This window comes from Populus nigra, chromosome 1, assembly GCF_951802175.1.
Source record: "Populus nigra chromosome 1, ddPopNigr1.1, whole genome shotgun sequence".
Lineage (NCBI taxonomy): Eukaryota > Viridiplantae > Streptophyta > Magnoliopsida > Malpighiales > Salicaceae > Populus > Populus nigra.
The window spans coordinates 24,439,761-24,446,506 of record NC_084852.1 but is presented as its reverse complement, the minus strand read 5'-3'; positions in this window follow the sequence as shown (position 1 = coordinate 24,446,506).

Genomic DNA, 6,746 nt, shown 5'->3' with positions numbered 1-6,746 from the left:
CGTATTTTTCAGCATGAAAGACATATCCATTGACAAAATACCCATTATAGCACTTGACTTTTCTTTCAGGGCCCAGGCTTAGTAAAGACAGTGAAATAGCAGCACTACCTCCCATTTAATAAACCTTGTATATCAAATACAACAATAATCAATAAACGAATATTTTGTAATATTGATGTACAGTTAATTACATTGCAAGAGATAATGAGTTTGTGATAGGACTTACATGTGTTCTAAACCACGTGGCAATTTGTTTATCTTGTAATTGAAAGATATGGGATTCGGTCAGCTGTGAGTTATTGGACAGTATGTATCGTCGATGTTGCCTGCACGGTTGTTCTAAATTATATGAGTTTATGGTATCATAATATATAAATAGTACACTCTTGACAAAGTTTAAGTCGAACATCTACTTATTTAATAAAAGGTCTCAGCTCATCACAGTTAAATAGGACATAATTGTGCGCTTGTGCGCTTGTATGAACTCTATTTCAGACAAATATCTTCCCCTCACGACATTTTTAAGTGTGGGTCGTCCAAGATTAGAGAATATTAACAAGTTCCTACTTGAAGGCACTTCACCACCATCATCATGCCGTGGAACACGGTTAATCGTTCTCAAATGAGGTTCGAAATAGTATGAGATAAATGTTGAGATCTCCTGAACAATATAGACCTCGCATATTGATGCCTCAACATGCGCCTAGTTCTTAACCTTTTTTTTTTAAGATTGAACAAGTACCTGCATATATAGAATTAATAAAAAATTACCAATTAAAAAAATTAAGAAATGTTTAATTATGAATTACATAGCAACTTTAATTTTTAACCTCTCGAATGGATACATCCATCTGTACTGGACTGATCCTCCAACTTTTACCTCAAATGGTAAATGTACAAGTAGATGCTCTATTAAGTCAAAAAATGATGGAGGGAATATCATCTCAAGTTTGCATATTGTCTCCACGATATTCATTTCAAACCTTTCAATATGAACATTCAACTTGCCGGAGCATATATTTTAGAAGAAATGACTGATCTAAGTGAGTGCATCCCATATCCCCTTTGGCAACAAATCACGAAAGCTAATGGGATGAGTGTTTGCATAAACACATGGAAGTCATGACTCTTCATTCTAAATAATCTGCATCCATTCGTATTAACCAGCCTTAATATGTTCGAGGCATGTCCATCGGGAAAACGCAGACTCTAAGCCATTTTTAAACTAGTAGTTGTGCGTTTTTCTCTAACATGAAGCTTGCTCTTGGTTTTGCGACCCGTGACCCATCACAAACCAACTCTATATTTTTACGGTTACAGAACAACGCTGCATCCAATCTAGCCTTGATGTTGTCCTTTGTCTTCCCCTTCACTTTCATAACGGTGTTGAAAATGTTCTCAAACACGTTCTTTTCAATGTGCATGAAGTCAAGGTTATGGCGGAGAAGATTGATCTTCCAATAAGGAAGCTCACAAAAGATACTTCGCTTCACCTAATTATGGGTCAAACCATAACCAGGAAACTTATGCTTACCTGATTGGAGACCAAACACAATGTCACCGTACTCTGACACAACATCATGCAATTCTTCACCAGAAAGACGCGGGGGTGCAACATCCTTTTCAACTCTGCCAACAAAAAAATCCTTTTTGTTCTTTCTGTACTTGTGATTCGGTGGCACGAAACGACGATGACACTAAAAAAAAAAGCTTTACCCCCGTTTGTTAGCGTGAATGCCTTGTTGTTCTCCATACAGTATGGACATGCTAGTTTTCCATGCGTGCTCCAAACAGAAATCATTCCATAAGCTGAAAAATCATTGATAGTCCACATCAAAGCCGCTCTCATAACAAAATTTTGTTTCCTCGAGATATCATAACTCAAAGCTCCAGAGGACCACAGCTGAGTCAACTCATCAATCAACGGTTGAAGAAAACATCTATATTCCGCCCCGGACTGCTCGAACCTAGTATGACCGTAGATAAAAACATGAACTCCGGCCTCATACACATCCCCGAATGGGTTGAATCCATCTGTACACAACCCAAGACACACGTTCCTTGATTCAGCTGAAAAGTGAGGATGCACACTATTAAAGTGTTTCCATGCTTCGCCGTCAAAATGATGCACCATCACTCCATCAACTGCATGATGTGATTGGTGTCATGTCATGTGCTCAGCGGTCTTTGGTGACATGAATAACCTTTGTAGTCTAGGTGTGATTGGAAAGTATCTAAGTTTTTTATATGCCACGAGAGTCTTTTCTCTGCCAATTCTAGGTTTATAACGGGAATGCCCCCATATCATGCACTCGGTCAACTCAACATTTTTAAGGTAGAATAACATGTAGAAGTTAGGGCACATGTCAATTTTCTAGTATCCTAATCTGAGGGGTTTCATCATGGACATGGTAGTATAGAAGTTCTCTTTCAGCTTGATCCCTTCAAGAAAAATGCTTCTCGCCCATTCGATAATCTTGTCATAACCGGCCTCAATCAACCCGTGATCTGACTTGATGGTGAACACCTGTGCAATGGCTGATAATTTACTATGGTTCGTGCAGCCATCACATAATGGTTCGTCAGAATCTTTCAACATATCAAAAAACCTTGTTGCATCTGCATTAGGTTCTTCTTCTATGATTGGACATTCACTGACATTACCTTCACTCATTCTCATTGCATCCATAACCATATTCTTGTAAAGATTACTGTACTCATTTCCAACTTCATGCATATTGCTAGCACTAGAAATTGACCTAGTTAGCCACCCTTTCTACCATGCTCTCATTAGGAACAAATAGTTCTTCGTGTGCCTACCAACACAGGTAATCCTCCATGAACCTTTTGGTTAGAAGATGCATTGTTATAACATCTTGATGCAAAAAATGTAAATTTTTACACTTCCTGCATGGACACCTAATACCGCCATCAGTAAAATTCCTCGGGATAGATGTTGTGAAATTAATAAAACTCTGAACCCCGTTACAATAATCCATCTTCTGCAATCCTTAGGGAGAGTCCCGATACATCCATGAATGATCATCCATGACTTCTATCAAACCTCTATAAAACTATGACGACAACATATATTAATTAACTACGTTACGTAAATAAACATAACAAAAATATTGGTTTTTCCCGACATTATCCAACAAACTAGAAAAACACTTATGTTAAATATTCATTATCAATGATCAATTATCAACGTCCATACAAATTTATACATATATAAATTTACCGAAATCACAACTTCGCAATACAATTGATAACAATTAAAATGAACCCGTTAAACAAGCTATTATTTATTTCATCATAACACATCTAATTCGATGTAATTCAAACAAAGTTTCATCAATTTACAAACAAATATAATTTGACAAAATCTAAAACAAACTATAACAACTACAAAATTATACATTCATACTACAAGTTTCTTTGACAAATAACAATCAAACAAGTATATACGTTAATAAAATACATATACTAAAAAAATAATAAAATTCACATTTAAATGTTAAAACTAAAAAGTATAGATTTACTTATAAAAAATGATAAAATCCACGAGAACGGATGTTGTGACCACGTACAAAGGTATAAGAAACTTAAGTGCTTGTGTTGAGAAGAGTGGAGAGTTGAGATGGGTGGTTGGTTGTAATTTGGGAGCGGAGAGGTGGGATGGGGAAGAAAAGGAGAAATAGAGGAAGAGAGTGTTGGCAGTGTGGGTATATAATGGCTTTTATCGGTGGAATCATTGACGAAACGTTTTCATCGGTATACCTGTCAGTGATCTCGCCGGTGAAAGTGCCACATCACTGTACAGATATCCTGGTTTGAATCCCTCGGTCAATCCATCGATAAAATTGTCTGAAAAAAATCCATGTCATCACACCATTGCAACTTTTCAAAAAAACTGTATAGTCCGTCAGCGATATAGTCGGTATATACTGATGGATGTATTCCATCGGTATATACCAACCGTATCGCCGGATGTTCTCTGTCGGTATATTCCGACAAATTTTGAGACAAAATTATTTTCATCAGTAAAAATTACCAACAAAAAAATTTTATCGGTAAGTCCGTTAGTTTTCGTTGATTTTCTGGTAGTGATGCAATTGGCTGCTGGCATTTGGGGTAGCTGGTGGTGATGGCGTTGGGGTGTTGTTGTTGCTGAAGGTCTTAAAACTTGTTGGGGTGGCAATGTCTGGTTTTGCCCTTTGGTTGCCAGGATGACTTAAGTAAAGGCTTGCACTTGATTGATGAGTTGTTGAAAGTCTAATTAGATAGAAATGTCCATGATGGCAGTAAAGGCTAGATCTATCACATGTCCTAGCCTAAGTGTCTTAATTTTCTGTCATGAAATGACCTGAAAATATCAAAAATAAGTTTTTAGAAAGAAACTGATGTTTTTATATTAGTTTCCTATAGACAACATCATTTGATAATGTTTTAAAATCCAAGACATTTAGGAATAAGGCTTATCTAGTTAGATAAAAGGTCAATCACTTAGTTCTTGCAATCTAGTTCATTCTATTTAGCCATGATGGGTGGTAGCTTAATGTGGTAAGTCAATGTGCATGGTAGCTTGATGTGGGAAGAAAAGTACTTGTAAAAGGTTCATTTAGATAGATGTGGGGATTCTCATATGCTTCAATAAATATATTTGTAGAGAGAGTATAATAATATTTTAGATAGAGGTGCTCTGAAAATATGTATCCAAATATATAGAGAATTAATATATTATGAACCTTTTATTTAGATGACTCATGGGGTATTTATAGATCATGAATCTTGTTCTTTTGTTTAGATAGAGGGGATGAAGAGTAATTTCATCCTTATAAATTATTATTGTTAGTCATGAGTTGTATTCTACTCAAATGTATTAATAAGATGGAGATGTGGTAGGTCATAAGAGATTTTCGTACATCTAGGGTTGAAGGAGAGTTAGATCCAAAATAAAATGCATTGGGTCAGTAAAAATCCTGAATGACTCATGTGGGGTCTAAAAAATAAGGTTTAGAGGGTTAGGCTCAGGTCGTCTGGTTGAAGGATAGGCACTCAAATGGGCTTATATGTGTTGTTTAGGCCTATGGAAGTTAGGCTCAAGCATGACACCCAAGCCCATGGGCATTAGGCACTTGGCTTTGTCTTCATGCTAAGCCCATGGGAAATTAGGCCCGAGCAGTGTTTTTGGTCTTTAAGGTTTTTGGGCCCGTAAACAAAAGTAATTGTCTTGAAAACTATTAATAAATCTTGATCCATCACTTGTAGAGGCTAACATGAATGAGAAGGGGTACTTTTTAGTAGTGAGATCATTAAAACTCTCGTTCCATTGATAGAAGTATGGAGATACACCATATGTGAAGGTGGTAACTAGCAATATGATCAAACATCATGTTTTCACCAAAATCAAATTTATCGAAGACAAAGGTATGTTATCCTCGTTGGTGTTGCTTCTGTCATTTATGATCATAAACATCGTAGTCATTGATTAAAATGAAATGCAAGATTAATAGAGACATTAATAAAGAGGTTGACTTAAGAGTTTTCAGACAAACATGTAATTAGCCATGAATTAAATGTACTATGGATATATGTCATCAAGTTTTTTAATTTCTAGTTTTGATTAGTTGCATTTTTCTCCTATAAATAATATATTACATAGCCCTTTTTTTCATAAATTAAGTGAAAAATATCATATGTTAATGTTATGCTAGTTGTGTATATATACTACACAATGAGAATGAATATATAAAATGGGGTGATTAAATACAAGCTGACAGAGCATTCTGTTGTCTCTGCTCCTTCATTTTGTATTACAACTTTGACATTACAAGATTATATTAAGGTTGTACTACACACCAAATAAATCAAAGGCTACATCATAGTATTAGTACATCTAATCTCAAATATTTATGTGTGTATGTCTATGGTCCATCATTTTTTATTAGAATTTAAGGCATGTATGATATGTCATGACTTAGTTACCAACAACAAATAATGTTAATTATTTTTAATTAGTACTTAGTTATAATGAATTGGATGATAGATGCAATTGTTAGGTTTTTTGTCATTAATATGAATACATCGGCTCACATATGCAACAACCATGAATGGACGAAATCGTCCATTGATAAAGAAATTGTAGCACTGTCCATAGTAAAGAGGTTGGCAAGTTTGACAACTACTAATGTTAAGAATGAACTAGAGTTGATGGCTATTAAATCTTATAAATAGACTCAAGCAAGGAGAGCAAAGTATAAGCTTGTAAAAAGCCAAATGTAAGGAAATAGAGAGATTGAGTGAACTGGCAAGGGTAGTAGTGATGACATCCATTACAATACTACTAAGATAGAGAAAGAGTGAGACTGAGAGTTGAGTAGAGTGAATGATTCCTCCTCCTTCATTGTTGTGGTTTTATTGTTCTCTTTTTAAATAATAAGATTAGCTTTTCTGTGGACGTAGACAAGTTGTCAAACCATGTTAAATTTTGTGTGTGTTTTGCCTTTAAAGAGCAATGATTAGAACATTTGTAGTCCTAATAAATGGTATCAAAGCTTTGGTGAAGAATAATGGTGTTTGATCTTTATCTAAAAATAAAGTGTTTAAAATATATTTTTGGATATACCACCGTAAATAGGAGGCTAAGAGGATCACAACGATGAAAATAGCGTGCAAATCAGAGCCAAAACAAAGTTGTACAGGCTAGTCAAAGTTTGCACAGAAAAGTCAGTGTGCCACGTCAG